The sequence below is a fragment of the Rhinopithecus roxellana genome, chromosome 14 (assembly GCF_007565055.1).
Source record: "Rhinopithecus roxellana isolate Shanxi Qingling chromosome 14, ASM756505v1, whole genome shotgun sequence".
Lineage (NCBI taxonomy): Eukaryota > Metazoa > Chordata > Mammalia > Primates > Cercopithecidae > Rhinopithecus > Rhinopithecus roxellana.
The window spans coordinates 126,777,174-126,800,164 of NC_044562.1; the positions used below are offsets into that span (position 1 = coordinate 126,777,174).

General features: G+C 41.1%; 1 protein-coding gene across 1 annotated transcript in view; it reads left to right on the forward strand.

Moving 5' to 3' along the window:
• Positions 1-22,991, forward strand: part of NCKAP5 (NCK associated protein 5) — a 944,753-nt gene that overhangs the window by 646,374 nt on the left and 275,388 nt on the right. The gene's annotated exons all lie outside the window — the stretch shown is intronic.

Here is a 22,991-nt window from a genome sequence, read left to right on the forward strand (position 1 = left end):
GAAAGACCATTCCAGTTACTAGTTCTTGATTGAAATGTCGCATGCTTAAAGATTCAGCAAAGATTTTTTTTTTTCTATGAGTTCATTTACCTCCTTTCGATAAGCTTATAAAGGGCCTTCACCCAACATCTAAAAACACAGTTCTACCATAGAGCCTACAGAATCCTGAAAACTCTACTAGCATAAAGGAATAAGACCTGGAGGCTGGGCACAGTGGCTCACGTCTGTAATCCCAGCACTTTGAGAGGCCGAGGCAGGCGGATCATGAGGTCAGGAGATCGAGACTATCCTGGCTAACACGGTGAAACCCCATCTCTACTAAAAATACAAATAATTAGCTGGGCGTGGTGGTGGGTGCCTGTAGTTCCAGCTAGTACAGAGGCTGAGACAAGAGAATGGCGTGCACCTGGGAGGCGGAGCTTGCAGTGAGCAGAGATTGTGTGCCACTGCACTCTAGCCTGGGTGACACACTCCAAAAAAAAGAAAAGAAAAGAAGACCTAGAGGGGTCTTGTTTTCTATGCTTGGTTTCTGCAATGCTACCTCAGATCTACCACATTGTTTATAATGAGCATATCCATTTTACACTAATTTTCTTGGTGATAATGAAGCAGAATGGTGAGATGATGCACTTTGAAGCCCAGTTCTTGGGATTTGGTTTGAATCCCTGTTCAACTACTTTCTAGCTTTGAAACCATCAAAGTTACTTAGGCTCCCCATGCCTCTGTTCCCTCAGCCGAAAGCATGGGGACAGTAATAGTAACTAGCTTTACAGGGAAGTAATGAGGATTACATGAGTAATTATTTTTTAAATGATGCCTGGTGCATAGTCTCTTTTATTCATCCACACCAAACCAACTCCTTTTCCTTAATTTTGTTCCTACTTATCTGGGCACAATGATTAATAATATAAGGACTGTGAATGAAAGAGTTTGGCTACTCCACACAGGTGTGACCAAAGGCAGACAGGTAAGCCAGTAGCTTCAAGCACAGAGCAGAAGAAATATCAACTAAAGTAATCACTAGTAACTCCCTCTGGGCAAAGAGCTAGGAATCAGCCTTGTCTCCCCAAGGGTTCTCATTCTTTCATCAATTTTTGAAGATAGTCACTATAAAAGATAGGAAAGCCTTCTCAAGGGAAACTGAGGTTCCTATTTCAGTTGTAAGAAACTCACAGCTTTGTCTTGAGGTTGAATTAAATAGACTCACAATAGGGAAGAGTCGATATTACCATTTCTTACTCCCAGAGAACCGTGTACTTAAATCGTTAGTTTTTGTTTATGACTACAGAGAAAATGAATCTTAGTTCATGACATTGTTAGAGACAAAAATGAAAAGGACGTTTTACTTCATTAAGCTAAGAGGTCTTTAAAAAACGTATTTCCACACCAGTTAGAATGGTGATCATTAAAAAGTCAGGAAACAACAGGTGCTGGAGAGGATGTGGAGAAATAGGAACACTTTTACACTGTTGGTGGGACTGTAAACTAGTTCAACCATTGTGGAAGACAGTGTGGCAATTCCTCAAGGATCTAGAACTAGAAATACCATTTGACCCAGCCATCCCATTACTGGGTATATACCCAAAGGATTATAAATCATGCCGCTATAAAGACACATGCACACGTATGTTTATTGCAGCACTATTCACAATAGCAAAGACTTGGAACCAACCCAGATGTCCATCAGTGACAGACTGGGTTAAGAAAATGTGGCACATACACACCATGGAATACTACACAACCATAAAAAAGGATGAGTTCGTGTCCTTTGCAGGGACATGGATGCTGCTGGAAACCATCATTCTCAGCAAACTATTGCAAGAACAGGAAACCAAACACCACATGTTCTCACTCATAAGTGGGAATTGAACACTGAGAACACTTGGACACAGGAAGGGGAACATCACACACCAGGGCCTGTTGTGGGGTGGGGGGAGGAGGGAGGGATAGCATTAGGAGATATACCTAATGTAAATGACAAGTTAATGGGTGCAGCACACCAACATGGCACATGTATACATATGTAACAAACCTGCAGGTTGTGCACATGTACCCTAGAACATAAAGTATAATAAAAAACAAATGTATCTGACAACAAATGTTTCTTAAACTGTAGTGAGTAAAAGAGAAGCAGTATCCTTTTTCGTTACATAGAGTTCTTTACACTTCAGGCAACAACTCTTGATTCCAGCATTAGTTGAATGCAATAGATAATATTTGTAAGTGCCATTAAGCCCCACTATTTTCTTTCATAAAGCTATTTTATTTTTTAAATTTCCTATAGTCATAGTGTCTCTGCTTGTTTCCTAAAATTCATTGTTCAATATTAAATGAACTTTCTCCTTGCCTTCACATCTTACTATCTTCTACTTGAACAAGATTATTTCATTTTATAACAAAATATGTAAAATAAGAAATACAAATATATGTTTGTAAATATATATAAATATATCTTCTTATATAATATATAGATGTCTTTTTGTCATACATGTAATTCAATTTTCATATGAATTTTATATGCTACTTTTTTTTTATTTTAAAATATTTTCTCCATATTCTCAGTGTCTAGGATCTTTGCATGAGTTAAACATTGTTGTGGGAAAATAGAGAACTGATTCTGACAGACTGCAGTCAGAGCTGGTCACAGACCCCGTGTGGATTTTTATGCTTTAACGAAATGCTCCCTTGGAAGATTGCAAGGGAATTAATTATAATGTGTCAAAAATTACTTTGGCAAAATTTGATATACAAGATTCAAAAAAAAAAATAGAGAATATTTTCCATCAGTGTATTTTTGGAAGGCAGCTAGGCTCACCAATATACCACCAACACACCATCAGCGTATTTTAGAAATGACCATGTTTGTATACCCTAATCTCTTGGCCCCTGGTGTTGTAGATCACAGAAAGGAATGATTTTCAGGCTGGTGGAAAGCAGTCTTCTTTAATTCCTCCTTCCCCAACAGGTTCCAAGAAGGTGTAGAAAATGAAATACAGATAATGACTTCTATATTACGTTCTTTATTACTGTGACAATGATATTCAAAAACAACTTGAGGAGCCCTTGACTGAGAAAATTGAGTTAATATTGTCTAAGCAAAACACCCCACAGCCACAACCCCCGGATTATTCCCTCTTGTTACCATATCTGGGGCAAGTTCCTACTCACATTCATCAATCAATTCCTCTTTCTTCTCCATGCACCAACCTCCTATGAAACAGCACCCCCTTTACTTGATTTTTCCCAAATCCAACCCTAGGAAGGATATGGGGTTATGGCAGAACATTCTGGAGGCTAAGGGCCTTCAACTCTGTCTTTTGATAGTTCTGTTTCCTCTCAGTCCTTTGGTTGCAAGGTATTTCTCAGTGGCCTTTCTCCTCAGTTTCCAGATCCCGCCTTAGAACATGGCCAGCTCTGTCCCACTTACTCTCCTCTCCCTCAGCCGCCTTCTCCCACAGCCAGGTTCTATCTGTCTTTTAATTTGCGGAGCTGTCTAGATCTCTGCATGCCACGTCATGGGCTCATTCCATACCATCCCCATGCTCGGCAAAATATTGTGCTAATTAAGACCTTTACCTTTCTAAAAACGCCTCCAGTGCCAACAGTCAAAATTATAAAAATTATAATTATACATACTCTCTCTCTCGTCAGCCTTATCTTCTGTACTGAATGCATTGGTTTCAGCTGTTGCCAGCTCTTCATGGTGAAGAGTAGACCGTTTACCCTCACTACCCAGCCACGGCTTCCTCTGGGCTTAAATTCTAATTTGTGTTTAGGGTCCTGGTGCCTGGAGGAGAAATCATTTGGTGTATATTGGTGTTATAGGGCACACATGGGCAATCTGGATGCCACTTGCACATTTTATGTAACTTCTTAGTGTGTGAGTGTAGCATTTTCTATGTTTTTTAAAACTTCGGGTTTTCAAGGCTGCTGTTTCAGAGACTGCTTACTTGACTTAGAACAAAGCTCACCATGCTCAACAGCACTGCCATGTCTCAGGTCCCTTCTGTGAAAGGATCACTCCTTTCTCCCATGCCACCAGAGACCACTGATTTAAGGAATCTTCCCAGACCTGCCCTCCAGTATTCACTGGCTTCATCTGGAGTCTTCCCTGTTCTCTACTCCTGGGCATTTGCCCCACTCGGGTCCCAGATTTGCTCGTGGCATGTTCCTTGAAAGACATGATTTGTTTGTCTGCAGTCCCTGCTCCTGACACTCCCACGGGGCCCTTCTCTCCACTCAGGGACCAACTGCACACCTGACTAAAAGTGAAGCTGGACGTTCCCTTGACTCACTCCCAACTCCCACTGCATCTCTGATTCTCAGCTTCTAACCACGGGAAGAACAGGCCCGCCACCACCTGAGAGTCCTAAGCCTAAAAGCATGTGCTGATGACTTAGCTAGATAGCCTCAAGGTTGAAAGAACTTGGCCACTTATAGGAATGATTTATTTTGTGCAGAAAAATATGACAATTAAATGTGTTAAGGCGAATAACAGGTTTTTCTACTCAATTATACCTTTCCATGAAAGGATGACAATTAAAGTGTTGTGCATAAGCATTTTGTTAATCAGTAATTCCTATTTAAAATTAGGTAGTTTAAAATAGACAAACCTGGCTGTGCATCACAATTACATGTAGAACTCATAGTCGATAGATATATCTTAAATATCTTCTATGTACCAAACACTGTTCTTTGCACAGAGATTAGATCAGTTTTCTTGGTCCCCCAGTGGGCAGACACAGGAAGCATATACTTATCAAATAATAAATAAGTAAACAAATAGGCAACTATATGCCTGTAAGTAAGAAAAGTTGGTTGAGGTAGTAGTAGAGAAAGTGCGAACTAGGGGTAGGAGAGGTATTTACTTAAGAAGAGCTCTGACATCAGCCATTTGGGTGTAATATAAATAATAAAAAGGAGACAGCTGTGTGAAGATCGAGGCAGAACATTCCAAGAGGAGGCAGCTGCAAAGGTGAACGGCCACCTGAAGTGCTGGAAAGCTTGGCAAGTGCAAGGAACAGAAATAAGAAGTGTGTCCCGGGACACAAGGTACAAAATTTAAAAAACGGAAGAAGATGAGTTCAGAGAGGTAGACAAGGGCCAGACCCGCTTAAGCCATATAGGCCATGGTCACAATTAAGACTCTGAAAGTGATCTAAATGTAAAAGGAAGACATTTAGAGAATTTTAAACTGGGAAGGAGCAGTGATGTGACTTCTTATTTATGAAGACAAATTCTTCTGCTTTGTGGGCTAATAGTGGGACATAGGAGGGGCAGGGAGACCAGGTAGAAGATATTTTTTTTTGTTGTTTTTAGATTCAGACAAACAATATTAGTAGACTGGTCTAGGGTAGGTGCCTAGGACTAATAGGGAATGATAATCATACCATATTAATTTCATTGGACTGGAGGTAATGAGAATAATAAACATGTTGGCAAGCCTTCCTATAGGGCTTACTATGTCCCAAACACTGTTCTGATGACCATTTATGTTTATATATGCTATTTCCATCGTCATAACCCTGTGGGATAGGGTAGTATAGGGACCAGCGGGAGCTCTTGGCTCCCTAAAGGTTCACAGAAAATCACTGACATGAGGCCAACTGATTGATAGGAGAAAAGGCATACACATTTATTTTCAATGTGTATACATAGGAGCCTTCAGAATGGTGACTCAAAGATGCAGGAGAAATTGTCCATTTTTATGCTTATGTTCAACAGAGTATAGAGAGCCATGTAGAAAGATGACTGTACAAAAGAAGAGAGTGATGTAATGGTAATAGACTGAGTGGGGAAACCCTGCGAGGCCTGCCTGTCTAGATTCTTCTTGGCCTCTGCTTGCAGCATTCTTTCCTTCTGAGTGTGGGGCCAAACCTCCTCTAGAATAGGGGGTCTTATGATCTGTAGCAAACAAGGCAGATCAGATAATTTCCTTATGGCCAGATTTTACATAGAAAAGCAGAAGGAAAATTAGAGTAATTTTTTTTTTTTAGGCTTAATGACTAGTTTTATGGTTTCTTTGGCCTGCCTGGGAGAAGAGGGATTCTAGTTTCTATGGGTAGGCTGGGGGAGAATGGTGCTGGGAGACAGGAGGACAAGAAGTCAGAGAAAAACTTTCGCTTCTGAGCTTTCATTTGGGGATACTGTTTCCTGACTCCCAACAGTAGTTATCACTATTATCCCCATTTTACAGATGAGGAAACTGAGCCCCCCAAAAAAGCTGGATATTTTGCCCAAGATCATGTAGCCAGTGAGAGAGTCAGAATTTGAACTCCCAATGTATGGCTCCACTATACTATACTAGTAAGAAATGGTCAAAGAATGTATTTCAGAAGTAAGATTAGGAAATACAGATCAATTGGATGTGGAATATAAGGAAAAGTGAGAAGTCAAGGATAACCTCTAGTTTTTTGGTTTTAGCAACTGAGTGTGAGGTTGTACCAAATTCCTGAGAGAGGCAAGCCTTGGAGGAAAGGTGACTTAGCAAAATTAGCATGCAATTGCCTGTTGGTTTTTGCCCATGTTAAGTTGAGATGCCTATTAAGCATTCAAGTGGTGATGTTCTATAGGCAGGTGGAAATACAAAGTTCAGGTCAGGGCTAGAGATATGGATTTGAGAGTCATCAGCATACAGATGACACTCAGCCTCATGGGACTAACTAAAGTCCCATCAGAAGTAACTGTAAATGGACAAGAAGAGGGCAGAGGATAGAGTTCAGAGGTTCCCCATTTTTTGAGGTCTGGCTGAGGAAAAGGAGCCAGCACCTGAGCCTGGGGAGAGTGTCTGGTGTGGTAGGAGGAAAATGGAAGGTGAAGTGTTGTAGGAGCCTAAAGAAGAAAGTGCTCCAAGGGTATCCTTGCCGAGTGCTGCTAACAGCACAAGCAAGATGGAGCACAGAATCCTCGGCTCTGGCAAGGCACGGTCAGCTATGACTTGCGTAACAACAGTTTCTGATGGGAGTGGGCGGGGAGGAAAACATGTGGAGACATGTATAGACAGGTCTGAAGTGGGTCAGACATGGAGAGGGTCAAAACTGAGGAGAGACAGGGTACAAGAGAAACTCTTCAAAAGCTGATGGTATGGCATGTTAGTGTACCAATGGTCATGGTCTAGTGGAGAGGATGAAATGGATGATGCAGGAGAGAGAAGTAGAAATGCAGGAATGAGATGTGCAAGCAGGCTAGGGGGATGAAACCAGAGAAGAAATAGAGTTTTTTAAAAACTCAGATGTCTAGAATGTAACCCAGGAAATCCCAGCTCTTTAAGTCTACAGTGGAAACTGACCATCTGTATTTTTCTAAACCTCTATGGATTATTCAGGTGCACAACCAGGATTGAGAACCACAGAAACTGCTTTTAGAGTGATATTTAAAGCTATCAAAACAACTTAGGTTCAGTTCTTTACTAAACCCAACAAGCTTTCACTGGTCTTTTTAAAAATTATAAATTAGTAATTTATAGTTAGATACATTTATGGCATGCAAAGTGATGTTACAATTCATAATACAACATGTAATAATTACATCAAGCTAGTTAACATATCCATCACCTCATACTTAACATTTTTTGTGGTGAGAAGGTTTGAAATGGACTCTTAGCAATTTTGAAATGTATAGTACTCTATTATCAACAGATTTTGTACCCTTTGACCACACTTTCTGCATTCTTGCACCCTCATAGTCTCTGTAACCACAATTCTACTCTCTGCTTTCATTGATCTTATGTGGCCAAAAAACATTTGAAAAAGGCCAGGCGCGGTGGCTCAAGCCTGTAATCCCAGCACTTTGGGAGGCCGAGACGGGCGGATCACGAGGTCAGGAGATCGAGACCATCCTGGCTAATACAGTGAAACCCCGTCTCTACTAAGAAATACAAAAAACTAGCCGGGCGGGGTGGTGGGTGTCTGTAGTCCCAGTAAACCCAGGAGGCGGAGCTTGCAGTGAGCTGAGATCCGGCCACTGCACTCCAGCCTGGGCGACAGAGGGAGACTCCGTCTCAAAAAAAAAAAAAAAAATTTTTTTGAAAAAAAAGCTCATCATCACTGGTCATCAGAGAAATGCATATCAAAACCACAATGAGATATCATCTCAAGCCAGTTAGAATGGCGATCATTAAAAAGTCAGGAAACAACAAATACTGGCAAGGATGTGAGAAACAGGAATGCCTTTACACTGTTGGTGGGAGTGCATATTAGTTCAACCATTGTGGAAGACAGTGTGGTGATTCCTCAAGGATCTAGAAGCAGAAATACTGTATGACCCAGCAATCCCATTACTGGGTATATACCCAAAGGATTATAAATCATTCTACTATAAAGACACATGCACATGTATGTTTACTGCAGCACTATTCACAACAGCAAAGAGTTGGAACCAGCCCAAATGCCCATCAACGATAAACTGGATAAATAAACTGTGGCACATATACACCATGGAATACTATGCAGCCATAGAAAGGAATGCATTCATGTCCTTTCAGAGACATGGATGAAGCTGATCTTAACCAACTTGTAATCTAACCTTTCTGTGCCCCTGCCTCCTCTTACTTTCCCTGGCTCTTCAGACTTAGATCCAGAGGCCCTTCCCACATGTGCCCAGTGCCATAAGCCTGAAAGCCTGGGGAAAGGTCATCATCCAAAGTGCCCTTCAGTGGCTTCATGTCACCTTTGAGGGCTCCCCTGACATGACCACGGATATGTCCAAGTTTGACTTTGTCTCCTTGTTAGTGAGAGGAACAGGCTATTTTCTTTCCCTTTCTAATTGGCTTTAAGTTCTTACCTTGTTCTTCTTACTTTTATCCTCTCCTATCTTAAGACAATGTAAAAGAAACTAAAAAGTTATAAGGCAGCATGCCAGTTGTATTCTGAATAGAAATTCATAATTGTTTCCTCCTAATCTTTAGATTCTATGACAGTTTGCTGACAGGTAATACCAGACAACCCTGTCTTAAAGCATCTGGCATTTATCTTTCTCTTGATTGTTTTACATCCATCTGTGGGTCACCTAGCAATATCACTAAGCTAGGATTGGAGACAAAAACTACTCTTTGGTAAAGGGGCTTGAAGTTTTTTTAAAAATTCCATTTTATGTCACTATGTAACTTTGTACTAGCAATTTTCTGATTATAAAAGTAGTAAATAGTCACATTACAGAAAATTGGAAAAATCATAAGAAAATAATTGTAATTACACTAATCAGAAATGGTTGCAATTGGCATTTCAGCATGTATATTTCTAGTCTTTTTGTTATTGTTGTACCTAATCAAATTAGGATATCATGAAATATCACTGCGTACAGTTAAGTAGCCTGCTGTTGCATACAGTATATCAAAACTGTTTCTCTACATTATTCAATACTTTTCAAAAATATGATGCAATGGCTATGTAGAAATTTATCCAATGGATACTGAGTGCCATTTATTTAATCCTCACTGTTGGCTACTTAGCTTGTTCACAGTCTTTCACTATTACAATGTTCTTATGAGCATCCTGGTACCTAAGTCTTTATGCATATATATTGCGATAGAATATTTAAAGCATATCATTCTCTTTTAAAGCAGTCATGCCCATTGACAGTTAGATTTCTTATTTAAGAACCAAAATCAAGAATCTCAAAAATGAAGCTGATGGAGGCTGCACAGGTAGGCAAAAAGTACCCAACCCACACACTCCAAGGGGCCACCATTGTCACTCAGTATAGGATGCAATATTGAGAGGGTCCATGGGCTGCTGAAACAATTTCAAAGATCTAAAGTCTTGGGAAAACTTTATAATGTGGGAAATCTTACTCTTCTTTCAAGGTTCTCTATTTGTGATTACTCTTTCAGTTGCAAGTCATAGAGACACTACTCAGACTGACTTAACCAAAAGGAAGGATGGTTATATAACTGGACAATCAGCTGTAACAAGGCATGATGAATGCAAGGGTTCAGACAATGTCAGAAAGCTTTCTCCATCTCTCAGCTCTGCTTTAATTTGAGCTAGTTCCTCTCTCAGGCAGGCCTTTTCCGTGTGATGGCACCAAATCAGCAGCACTGTGCAAAAGCCATGTCTCTTTCCTAGTCATCCCATCAAAGCTCCTACACTCCAGAGAGAGGGATCTCACTGGCTTGGTTTCAGTTGTAGGTCCACCTCTTGGCCTCTGGAGGGTAGAGCATTTCAACCAGCAGTTCCATCAGTTCCATCAAAGATTTGGCAAAATTGTTGTGTTTTAGTTATTTAAATGTCAGAATTACTTTAATACCACCCAGAAATAATGTTTCTGCTTAGATACTGTCTTTTTTTTCCCTTCTGTGCCATATTGTCTCTTTTTCTCTTCTCTCTCTCTCTGTCTGCCTGTCTGTCTTCTCTCTCCCATACCTTCCTCTCCCTCCTTTGGCATTTCTAGGCCTGGCCTCCTGCTGGATGCTGGAGTTACAAAGAGATACAGAGCATCTTTTCTGTCATTGTTGGAAGGAAGACAAAAATATAGTAATTGAAAATATACTAATTAATTAAGGCAATAAAGATAAAGCACATTAAAATTTTAGAAAAATGTAAGGTATGTACAAGGCTTAGTGGAGCACCAAGACAGAAGTATCTAACAATTAGTTTTGGAGAAAGCAAAGAGATAAAGAAGTGGCATTTGAACTGTGATTCTTTGAGGCTTTATGCCAGTTCTCCAGGCAAAGACAGTAAAATAAAGAGCGAGGGAATTGCCCAGACAAAAGCAGAAAAGCCTGAAACAACCTCAAGGAGCCCTCAGAACATGGACCTGTCTGGGACTGGGGCACCTATGGCCAGAGATAAGGCCGAAGGGCTCAGCCTGTTTATATGTGCAAGTGCCATGTATTTACTCCTCACCATTGGTTACTTAGCTTGTTCACACTCTTTGGATGGATAGGTAGTGCATGCAACTACCTATCTATCCAACACATCAATATTAAGAGCTAACAACGTTTATGTTTAAAACTCTTGCAGTTGCGTCGGCAAGCCTCTAGTCAGTTTAAAGGTGTTCTTAACTAATAGCCCCATTCACTTTCCACACTGAAGCTCCTCCTGGTGCTTCAGCCCATCTATAGAGCATCAAATCACATGCCCAAACAAACACGCCAAGTGATGCTGCAAACCATCCTGAGCTATGGAGAGAATATTTATGACTTTAAAGTGAATGCCCCCAGTGACTTCAGAAGAAACTCAGTAGAAAAATACGTGCATTCCATAAATTGAAGTTCTGCCATCATCAAAAGCCTTTGATCAGTGCTCGTTTTCTTTTGGCCTGTCTCTCACTATTGATGTGAGGAAGCTATACTTGTCTGCAATTTAGGTTTCTTAGTAATAGGCAGCCGAAGATTCCTCTTACCTTGGGTTTTGTTAGCATCTCCATTGCTGTTTTATAGCAGTCCTTTTGGCCTTCCAACTCCTGGAAGCTTGTTCAATCAAGACATAACCTTTTATCAGTTATGACCAACTGCTGAGGGAAAGAAAAAACATTCTCAGTGTGAGGTAAGCCAAGGTGTGAGGGGGTCTGTGACTGCCCTGCATTGCCAGGGCCAGGTTTAGGTAGAAGCTTGTTAGAAACACGTCAGATGATAGAAAAAGCCAATATGTCAGGAATTAATCTGCATAAATATGTTAGTTTGCCTGGCTTAGATTTGTGTGGGAGCTTGTAAGCAAACCCCAGATCTCAGAGAAGGCCAATGCATCAAGGACTAATCTCCATAAATATTCTAAGAGCTATCAAAGAAGAAAAATGAACTATAGGGGCAACAGTAAATGTGTCCAGAGATAATTAGAACAAAGTGTTGTTAATTGTGTGTTGGTTTAATGTTATGTAGCCATGGCCTTGTTTTTTTTCCACAGAGCATAAATTTTGATGTCAGAGACTGAAAGCTGGCTGGCTTGATTCATCAAAAGGACTCAGTTTGCTTAGTGACAGCCAATTAAGCATTTTAATCCTTACTCTACAAAGTAAGTTAAAGCCTAGTATATCATGAGCAGAATTGGAAAACAAAACCCCAGATCTTGTTTGTTTGTTTTTTTGTTTAGTGAGTCCCTGGGTTGTTTTAGATGCGATGCTTCTAAATAACTTACTGAAGTGTCATGAATAAAAATTACACAAGCTGTGATTCAAAAAGCAGCATGATTGATAAGCCGTCCCCAGAACAGAACCACAGCATTCTATTAACTCTAATAGTTTGCCAGGAGAAAATGTTACGTAGCCTTGGGGGAAAAAATTGTGGCTCTAGAATGGGGTCCAGAAAAATGCCCTTGTTATATAGGTATTGGGTTGACATGCTGAGTCAGTAACACGGTCACCCTGAAACTATGAAATGCTGTAAAATATCCAGCTAGTCTGATTTCTGATAGCAACCTTTTGAGGGTGATCTAATTCGTTAGCACTCAAATGAGCTCCAACCCTAGAGCCTCACTGCTTAGGGAGTGGGAAATATACAGTTTTACTTTATAACCAAAGCAGTGTGACCCAAGTCCTATAAAGGACCAGAGATTTAAGATGTGGATGTGGGAGGAGAGATTATAAACACCGGCTGTCATGGTGTAAGAGTCTCTACAGTCTTAGTTTTGGTAATTACTCCTGTTTCAGAAGTATCTAAAATACATCTTTGTTTTAATTTGTGAATTGAATTTTCTAGATTTAAACATCCTTGGCTGCTTAATAGCATTTTTGCCTTTGGAATTGGGACGCCTTAGTTACAGCACACCCGGGGCAGGCTCAGCCTCCCTTTCAGAGTCAGTAAGTGCTGCTGCTCAGCTGTCACGGTGGACGGGGGCTCCTCTAGAAAGCAGGTTCCACTGTGTTTCTAAAGAAGAGACAGCTTGTAACACGTGTTCGTGGTTTGTTTTGAAAGGACAGCATCTCAACCCAGCAAAGTAAAGAAGAAATATTTTTAAGAACAGAGGGGGACCGTGAGCAGTTGGGAAATTTTGCATCGTTTTTCCCAAGATAGAGTCTTTTTTCCCTTACCTTCGTCTCATTTGTAGTCATAGCCACAAGACCTTTCTTACAAACAGGAAAAGTACCTTTTCTTGTGACATCGTTTCTATTTTTTTTTTTTTTTTTTCTGTTTCTGTTTTGTTTTTGTTTTTGTTTGCTTCTTAGGTTCCTGGGGCCAAGTCAAATTGGTTTTGGTAATCTCATAAAACGCTAAGATGATCCGGAATTCATTTGGAGGAGACTGCCTCCCATACAGTGTAGTAACTTGGGGGAGGTAACTCTGTGGGTAGTTTTAGCTTAAAATGAGAAGCAACTCCGGGCAAATAGCATATGATGTGCAGGTGTTTCTAAGTTCATATGATCAAATGGGTCCTCAGAAATCCAGATCACCAAAAAATCTCCCTGCAGTCTAGTTTTATGAAAGACAAATAAGAAAACAAACAGCCTTTTTCCTTTTTCCCCAAAAGCGGTGTCTGGGTATTTCCTGAGATGAATGTAAATTCTTGATTGCATACCCCATTTATGACTTTACCCCATCCTCAGTGTCTGAAAACTGATCCCAGGGGCCTCCTTGCAAAGGTATAAGAGCTTCATGGATCATCATACAGAATCTAAGCCATGCTCATCACCATGTAATTATTACAACAGATTTAATAATCATGTATTGAAGAATAATAATATTATAACAATTATATAACATTGAAACCTCTTGATGCCATCCAGATGTAAATTCGATAAATTCACTGATAATATGTTCTTGGAGAAAAGTATAAAAACACATTTATCTGATCCTCTTATGTTGATCTTAAACTAGTTCAGTTCACAATTTTAAAACAGAGATATTTTTCAAAAATATTTTTAGTAAGATACAATCTAGGAGTAAAGGTGTAGTGAGCAGATTAAAGTAAGTTCTTTTTCTTTTTTATGTTTTTGAAATGGCGTTTCACCCTGTTGCCCAGGCTGGAATGCAGTGGCACGATCTCGGCTCACTGCAACCTCCCCCTCTCAGTTTCCAGCGATTCTCCTGCCTCAGCCTCCTGAGTAATGGGATTACAGGTGCCCACCACTATGCCTGACTAATTTTTGTATTTTTGGTAGAGACGGGGTTTCACTGTGTTAGCCAGGCTGGTCTCGAACTCCTAACCTCAAGTGATCTGCCTGCCTCGGCCTCCCAAAGTGCTGGGATTACAGGCATGAGCGACGGCGCCCAGCCCACCCTAAACATTAATTTCTTTATTCCGTTTTCACCTGTTACAAAATGACAGTTTTTCAATGAGGTATCAGAGTGGACCTTTTTTAGTGAGTGACAGATGGTTTGGGAGTTGTGTTTTTAAATATAGCTTTTACTTTATTTAGATATGGCAAAGCCAATAGCTTAGGAGATGAGGGCCACTGAAAAGATAGTTGTTATTCTCCCAGGTTTCAAAAGGAGAGGGATGTCATGCCCTGAGGGGCCTGCAAGGTGAATCTCAGGGTCTGTCTGGAGACAGAGGAAGGGGCAGAGGGGAAACTGCAGAAACTGCAGGCAGGGGTCCTTACTGTGGTTTCTGTGGGAAGGAACAGCAAGTGAGGCAGGGACAACAGGTCTAGAGTCGGCAATTTGAATGATTTCAGCAGACTGTGGGGCACAGGGGCCCCTCATGTGAGACTCCGACAGGGAGCTGATTGGAGGTGATGTGGGCTCTGGGTTGACTTGCATTTGCAAAACTTGCTCACGAGTGAATTGTTCACTGTCTCTAGGAATTGGTTAACCTTGAAGGGACTGCCCCTCCAGGGTCAGCAAGGTCCCAGATGTCAAAGCCTTAGAATACGAAAATAAGGATGTATTCATTGCAGACTGTGAGACCTAAATGACATTTTGTTCCTAGGCTTCTGGAGGATTTCCTTCATCACTGGCCCTCAGGCCTCACCAGTTCACCAGCTTCTTTACTTCTTCTCATCCCTGAGTGGGACAGGATGGGGGAGGTGAGGAGTGGGTCTTATCCTTCTTCCTCACCATGTTTCTTTTTTAAAAAAATTTCTCTGGATCTTTGTTGCTTCTGAGTTACCGTAGGAAAAATTCACTGTGACACAGGCCTCTTTGAATTTATTTGAATTTTTCTTTCCTTCCACAGAACGAATTAGTCATAGTGAATCAGCCAAACACCACGTATTAGTCTTTTGGTGTTTTAGGCTTTAGACCTGATTTACTTGTGTCCATGGGCTGCTACCTACCTACCAAAGGGGAGGTGTTGGGGAAAGGCAAGAGAAGGGGTGGAACGTTGTACCTGGCTCTGTAGTCATCTCAGAAGCCGAGGCTTCCACGAGGCCTTGTTCCCATTGGCCAAGATTTCCTTCTGTACTGGTGCATTTCATCTCTGACATTGCATTAAGGGGCTTGGAGGGTGGTGCTATTTCTTTCATACAGCCTCTCCTTTGGGGCTCTCCAAGAGCTTGTTACCATTTGGCATTCCACCTTTTAGACTCAAATTTGGGCCCCAAACCTTTGCTCTGAATGGAGGATTTCTGTTTTCTCTAAGCCTGTCAGCTGGGCTGTCAGCCGCTGCTGTTTCTCCGCCTCCCTTCCCATGCCCCTCTGCTGGCTGCAGGCTGTGCTTCAGGGAGTCCTTAAAGCAATTCCTCTGCCTTCTCAGCAGGCAACAGTCCCTTTTAACTTCTCTCTGCAACTCTTTGGGTACCTGCTGCCAGCTGTTCTCTGCACATAACCGACTGAGATGAATCATGTTGCAATGAGCTGCAAATCCACATATAGCCAAGCTTCTCCCGCAGCCAGCCATTCATAAAGGGGCCTACTTTTCCCTTGAAGCCCCGCTTGTACCACTGCACCAGGAAGAGTGCAGAGAAAGGGTACATCGTTAGAAAATAGTAAATGAAGTGGGATCTATTTTGGCGATATAAAAATAACTGTCATCATTACCGTTTATCATTATCTAAGTCTGCCCACAGAAACTTTTCACAGTTCCCCTCTCTTCCCTGTATCCCCTTGAGCATTCATGAGGCATCTGTGAGGATGCTGACAAGTTGGTTCAGAGAAAGACTTTGGAAGCCCCTATTCATCTCAGGTCAGGGTGAGTTGAGTTTGGGTAGCGAGTTTGTGTATCTCAGCACTGGGGCTAATTTCATAGCAGAAGGTATATAGTAATCTTTCTCTAAGAATAAGAGGCAATTCTCATAAGACTTCATGAGTTACCTGGGGCAGGTGACAATGAAACCAACAAAGGAATGCTATATCATAAAATCTCCCAAAGTGAAATCTTGTGAATTCTTCATTTCCTGTATCTAAGAATTAAGCTCTAAAAGAAAACAAGTGTCCTCTCTAGGGTGGGCTCCTGGAGGGCTGGGACGGTGAGCCACATTTCACCTTGAATTCCTATTGGACAGAGCTTGCTGGGTTGAATTGTAACATTTGTTTTAATTTCCCAGGCAGTAGATTTCACATACAAATAGAAAGGTTTGAAAGAAGTAGAGGGGCCCTGCTAAAGGGATGATAAGCCAAGATAATTGTCATGGAACTAATCTGTTTTCCATTCTTCAGCTGCAGGGAATTGTGTACTATCTGCTGAAGGAATCACTTTATTTTAAAATTACACTTTATTATTAATACTGATAAACCAAGAAGTGACAAATCCCAGGATAGACTCACTTATTTTGCATTATTGCTAGTTTCCATTTATTCTACTATCAATACATACATTAGCATATCTTATTTTTAAATCAGCTATGCTATGCAATGCCATTTAATGACCTTTATGATGTCTTCTTAATTTTTTTTAGTATCCAGGATAAAAACTTTCCAAAAGTTTTCATATTAACAACCTGAAAGTTTATCATTCTCATAGTCCTCCTATTTGATTTACAAGTCACATCATGTTTAATTTTCTTTAAGGATTGCCACCTGTATTTGAATGCACATTAAGCTATGACAAATAAGAAACCATTCGCGACAACCCTGATCCTCTAGATAAAAGTAACAAGTCTTTGTGAGACTGAATTTTTTTTTTTTTTTTTTTTTTTTTAGACAGAGTCTTGCTCTGTCACCCAGGCTGGAGTGTAGTGGCATGATCTTGGCTCACTGCAAGCTCCGCCTCCCGGGTTCATGCCATTCTCCTGCCTCAGCCTCCTGAGTAGTTGGGACTACAGGTGCCCACCACCACGCCCAGCTAATTGTTTTGTATTTTTCAGTAGAGATGGCGTTTCACCATGTTAGCCAGGATGGTCTTGATCTCCTGACCTTGTGACCCGCCCGCCTTGGCCTCCCAAAGTGCTGGGATTACAGGCATGAGCCACCGCCCCCAGCCGAGACTGTATTTTTTACATGTATGTGTAAGAAACACTACAACCTATTTCATCCATTTTGATCTGATGTTTTATAACTCTCGCTTTTCAAAAATGCATCCTGTGATAATTTGGCTTCGTCTACAAACGTTTTTATTTTGAGACAGGGTCCAGCTCTGTTGCTCAGGCTGGAGTGCAGTGGCGCGATCTCAGCTCACTGCAACCTCCAACTCCCAGGCTCAAGTGATCCTCTCACCTCAGCCTCTCAAGTAGCTGAGACTACAGGCACAAGCCTCCACACCTGGCGAATTGTTGTATTTTTTTTTTGTAGAGACAAGGTTTCATCATGTTGCCTAGGCTGGCCTTGAACTTTTGAGCTCAAGTGATCCACCCTCCTCGGCTTCCCAAAGTGCTAGGATTACAGGTGTGAGCCACAGCACCCAACCCATATGTAAACTTAGGAAGATGATAAAACATTCATGAAGTGGAGTTCCCTTTTTTTGTTAAGTTTTCATTTCCTTGTCAGCTTTTCAACAGAGAAATTAAGATGTTTTGGGGAGGTGTGGGGGCAGGGAGAGTGTAGTCAACACTATTAGAAAGATAAATGGTGTTTTGAGGGCCGCTGTCACCTGTAGGGTTATAAATTCCAAAGACCAGCAAAACGTTGTCATGACTCATTACCACTGAATTGAATCTGGATCTTCACCCTCAAGATGGCTCTAGATACAGTATCAATTGCCTCTTTTCCTCTGGGTGCCTTAGAAGGTCACCTGTATTGGCTCTACCAGAGGACAACCTCTTTCTCAAAGAATATCTTATGGAACCTCATCTCCTGATGCTTTTGCTGCAGCAAACTTGGAAATTGATGACCAGGCAACCTAAGGGGAGATCACATGGCCAGCCTCCCTTCCCCTCCTCTCTGATTCTGACATCATCTATAATTCTTCCATTTCACTTATTTCCACTGTGTTTAGCTACATCCACCTCCCTGTCTGAGAGTCCTGTATTAAAATGCAAATCTCTTGTGATAAATATCACATGAATATGAATTTCCTGACAAAGGAAAATGGGACTTGCCTTTACCAGTTATAGCCAGAAGAAGTAGAGAGAGAGCTTACTGTTTTGATGCTGGACATCACCTCAGTGTTTTGAAATTTTCCTAATACTGAGGCAGCATGGTAGAAATGAGTCAAGAGTTTGAACCCTTCAGCCCTGGGTTCAACTCCTGGTCCTCTCACTAACTTTGGGGACGTTAATCTGTACTTCTGCGTTTCAATCTCACATCTGTAAGATGGAAGCAATAATACATATGCGAATGGATTAAATAAAAAGTAACATCTTTTAAATATCTAGCATGGGGTGTGGTACAATAAGAGGCACTTCTTTTTCTTCTTAGAGTGAATAGCAAAATCTTAAGGGTTATTACCTCTAGGTAAAATTGAGGTAAGTTTTCCCTCAGTTTGTGAGAGAAGTGGCCCATTAAGGATGTTGACTCTGGGTGCTGTGGGCTCTTAGTGTCTTATCACGCATCCAGCTGATGGGATGTGACTTCCTTTGATTCCCAAGGACACAGAGATCCTCCTTTCAGCTAATTCGATGATTTCATTTCCGCTGCTGTGGCCACATTCCCTTGTTCATCTGTCCTGTGTCCCTTCTAAGCAAAGGAGTGGAGAAACCCCTGACTGTGCTTATGATCATTTCCCCACCCCACCCCTGTCCCACCCTCACCTTAGCAGGTGGGATTCCCCCAGTATTTGTTGATGTAAGTGGGACTATGGGAAGAAATATCAGGTAGCTCCTTTACTAGGACCCTAATTCCCATTTCTGGGTATAAGGAGCATGTCATCCAAGAGTTCCCTTCTCCTGTCCCCTGAGGACCAGCAGCACAGCCTTTCCCCAGTGGAGTGTCTTGACCAATTCAACCAGCTCGGGGCCAGTTTTAATCAAAGCTCCCCAGAAGTCTTTACTCTGTCATGGGGCCCAGAGCACAAGGCCTCCACCATATCCATAGGTGATTATCCTATGGCTTTGCCTCTGGAATCCAAAGAGCCTCTCTAACTCCTGAACCCATCTCTGCTGCCTGGGTGAAGTCTTCCCTTTGCCCACAGTCCCTCATTTATCCTCTTGGTTCCAGGAAAGCAGTGACTTCTTGGCTGGGGTTGGGCCAAGGGAAATCCTATGACATGTTCACAATGTCCTTAAAATCATTTTCTTTTATTTATATAAAGATAGCTCTGCATGCTCAAAATGTGACTCTTTCAGGACAAAGCATAGAACAATAGGTTCTTCCTATTGGAAGAGAATGATAAGGTACTTACAACACCATGTTTGCCCTCATTGGACACCCTAATGATAGCAAGAATGTGGTGAGGTCGAGAAGCTTAGCAGATAGCTGAGTTCTAATCCAGGCTACTGCACTAACCAGCTATGCGGCCTTGGACAAGTTACTCAAGCTCTCCCAGCTGTCCTTGCTCTATATTTAAATGAGTATAGTAATGTACCTAACACGGGGTTGTTGGAAGGATGAAATGAGATGACAATTTTAAGGTCCTTAGCACAGAAACTGGCACAAAATAAGAACTCAATAGAAATGTTAGATAAAATTGTATTTAGCTGTCATCCACTTTGAATGTCTCTCATTTTTAGAATTACTTCTCTGTGTTTCTCTCATGCCTGTTTCCCACTAGTTCTATCCATGAGTGCTAGATCTGCCTCCTGAGGCCACATAGAAGAATTGAATCCTTCTTCCCCTGACAACTTGTCTCATCCAAGGACAACTTCCATATCCCCCCACCCCAAAACATTTCTTCTTTGGGCTAGATAACCACTGTTTTTCCTGCTCTTGTGTTATATAACATGGTTAAAGTCCCTGCACCATTCTGATCCATCTCCCTGAATGATCTCATTTCTCCATATGCCTTATGAGTGTGGCATCTGGCCAAACACAACTCAAGTTCCCATCTGAGCCGTGAAGAGCAGAGCAAACTCTCATTCCTCTGTCCCCTCTACACATACTGCACAACTCTTAAAGCAGACCAGGTGTGCAGTCACACTTCACTTAGCCCCAGGAGGCTGCATACTCATGTCTGCTGTCTCTGAACTCTCATTGATAAGGTCTTTTCACCCGCCTTGTTCTTACACAGTTGTTTCTGATTCGAGCACGGGGCAGCATGTTGACTTCAGTTGAGTTTTACCTGGTTGGGTGGGTTCCGTTGTAATCTGTGGCTTCCTGCTCTCAGGGCCTTTCTGGAACCTGAGGTTCTTGGCAACATCTGTGCTCTCCACCCTGCTCTGAGTCTGCTGCAGATGTGTTGAAAAGATGACTCTCTCCACTGGGAAAATGAAAAACTTTGTGACCAGCAACATCACTTTTACAGCCAAGTGAACTCCTTTGAGAAAATATTACCCTTTTCTGAGCTTACTTCCTTCCTGTGTGTAAAGAGGGGTTTGAGCAGATTGTAAGATTTCTCTCAGTTCTTTGCATCTGTGTTATCACACTTCCTCACTACACAGAAATAAATATCCCTGTTGCCAACTGCTGATTTACTAGCCTTGCAGCTAACATTGACACATTTTTACATTTAATGTATATTCTTCTTTTGACAAGGTATGTTAAAATGATCTATATTCAAATTGATACACAATCGAAGAGGATATTTTACATGTGACTTATAATGAAGTTTCTATCATAATCTAATCTTAGTTGTTAAAATATGAGAGATTCTTACTTCATTAGTGGTTAAGTCTTGAATGGAAAGATAGGGAGAAATGTCATTGTTTACAAACAGACAAAACCCATTTGGGTATGTCCAGAGGAAGACAGTAAGATGTTGTGCTTTAACATTGTAAAACTCAGTTCAGACCCTGGTGGGTTCAGACCCTATTTGATTTCAAAGTCCCGGAACCTCTTACTTGAATGAAGTGGATTGATATTATTAAATAATTATAAAATGATAAGACATTGTACTTGGAGATCATCAGATTCCTGAATTATTCTATCATTGTAATGACTTCCTGCAGGCTAACCAGGTTTTAGCAAACTGTTTAATTGCTCTTCCTAAGAGTTACCCCAGTTGGCAGACAGACCACTTAGTTGCATTGTGTTAGGCAGAGATAAAAAGGCACCTAGGAATTTGTGGTATACTTGATTACTTTGGCCTGGTGAACTTTGCTAATCAATGCAGCAGGGGAACGTTTGAGCCTAAATTTTGCTTGATGTAACGGAATACCTGAGTGGTCATGTCATCTATTGGAAATCAAGGTTGATTGGATTCCATAATGAATTATTTTAATCAAGGTTTTGCCCAAATTACTTTAACTCTGTTATTTTGCATCCACCTTTAAAGTATATCATTATCTTTGTGTCCAGGATTTTCAGGTCTACATTATATCTGCATCTCAGAAAACATGGGCTCGTGTTTTTAATCAGAGACACAAAATACATATTACAGTTTACACCAAATAAAAATTATAGCAAAATGCAGAGCCTTAAAAAAAAAAAAGTGTAAATAAGTGATTCTTGAACTGTGGTTGCTAGATCTCAGTAGTGTTGGCATCACCTGGGAACTTGTCAGAAATGCAGAGTCTCAGGCCCAACCTCAGCCCCACAGAATCAGAAACCTGGACAGGGAGGGAGCAGTGGCCAGCAATGAATTTTTTAACAAGTTTTCCAGGTGATTCTGATGCATACTAAAGTTTCAGAATCACTTAACTAAATTATGTATAATTACCACTAATAAAAATGTTTTAATGTTTAATGTTTATTGAAAATCCCTTTCATGTTGATAAACAGTGTTGGTGATGAGTCTCAAGGCAGGAGGCCAGAATGCAGAGAGGGGCCACAAAGATTTTCCCGCTTCATCCCACCCTGCCCATCATATTATCAGTCCCTCCATGAATGAAGGAAGCATATCTGTGAATGAAAGAAGGCTGATCTCAGTACGCAGAGACTGCCAAAATTGTTTCCATTTTAACTTTCCTTATTCAAGCCTGATTCATGAGTGGTGGTTCTTCATTCATTACTTGTGCATGAATGACACCCAATAAAATTTTCAGTAAGCTGGCTTATAATAGTTGTAGTTATCTGTTCTGTAGAATGCCTGGCCCAGGCTTCTAATTATAGTGTACTGCCCTCTCATCTTTCCTAATTTATAATGTCAAGATGTGTTTAGTTTTAATAAATTAAGCTGTGGGGAGAAGACTTGGGATCAAAAGTTAAGCGTTTAAGCATTTTTAAAAGGTCATTTTTTTTTCACATCATCACTATTAAACAAATGAGGAAGCCGGTAAAAAAATTATTCCCTTGTACTTTATTACTTATTGGAAGACACGATGGTTTCATAATTTAAAAAGTAAAAACTAAACATGAATATACACACATATGTAATTCCTCTCCTCCTGCCCTTGTTCAATTGAAAACCTCTGAAAAATGAATTTTCAAACATTTGAATGTTGCAGCTATACTTGGAGGAAGTGAGAGGGAATGAATGGCGGCGGAGGTGGTGGGGAGTGGTCGAGGGCCTGATCCTAAGACCACCTCTGTCAATAGTGTTTGACTTTGCCTCACAGACACCCCTTTATCAGTGAGAGGCATTCCTCTCTCCCTCTTTCTCACCTCCCTTCCCATTCTTTCTCTGTCATTCTCTGTTATTCCCCTTTCCTCTACCTTCCTCCAGTAATGCTGTCTTAAAGTATTACTATTTCCTGAGCTGAGGGGGAGCCATAGGAAGCAGGTACAAAAGAAGCATTTGGCCATTTTCCTTAGCAGTCTTGGAAAGGGG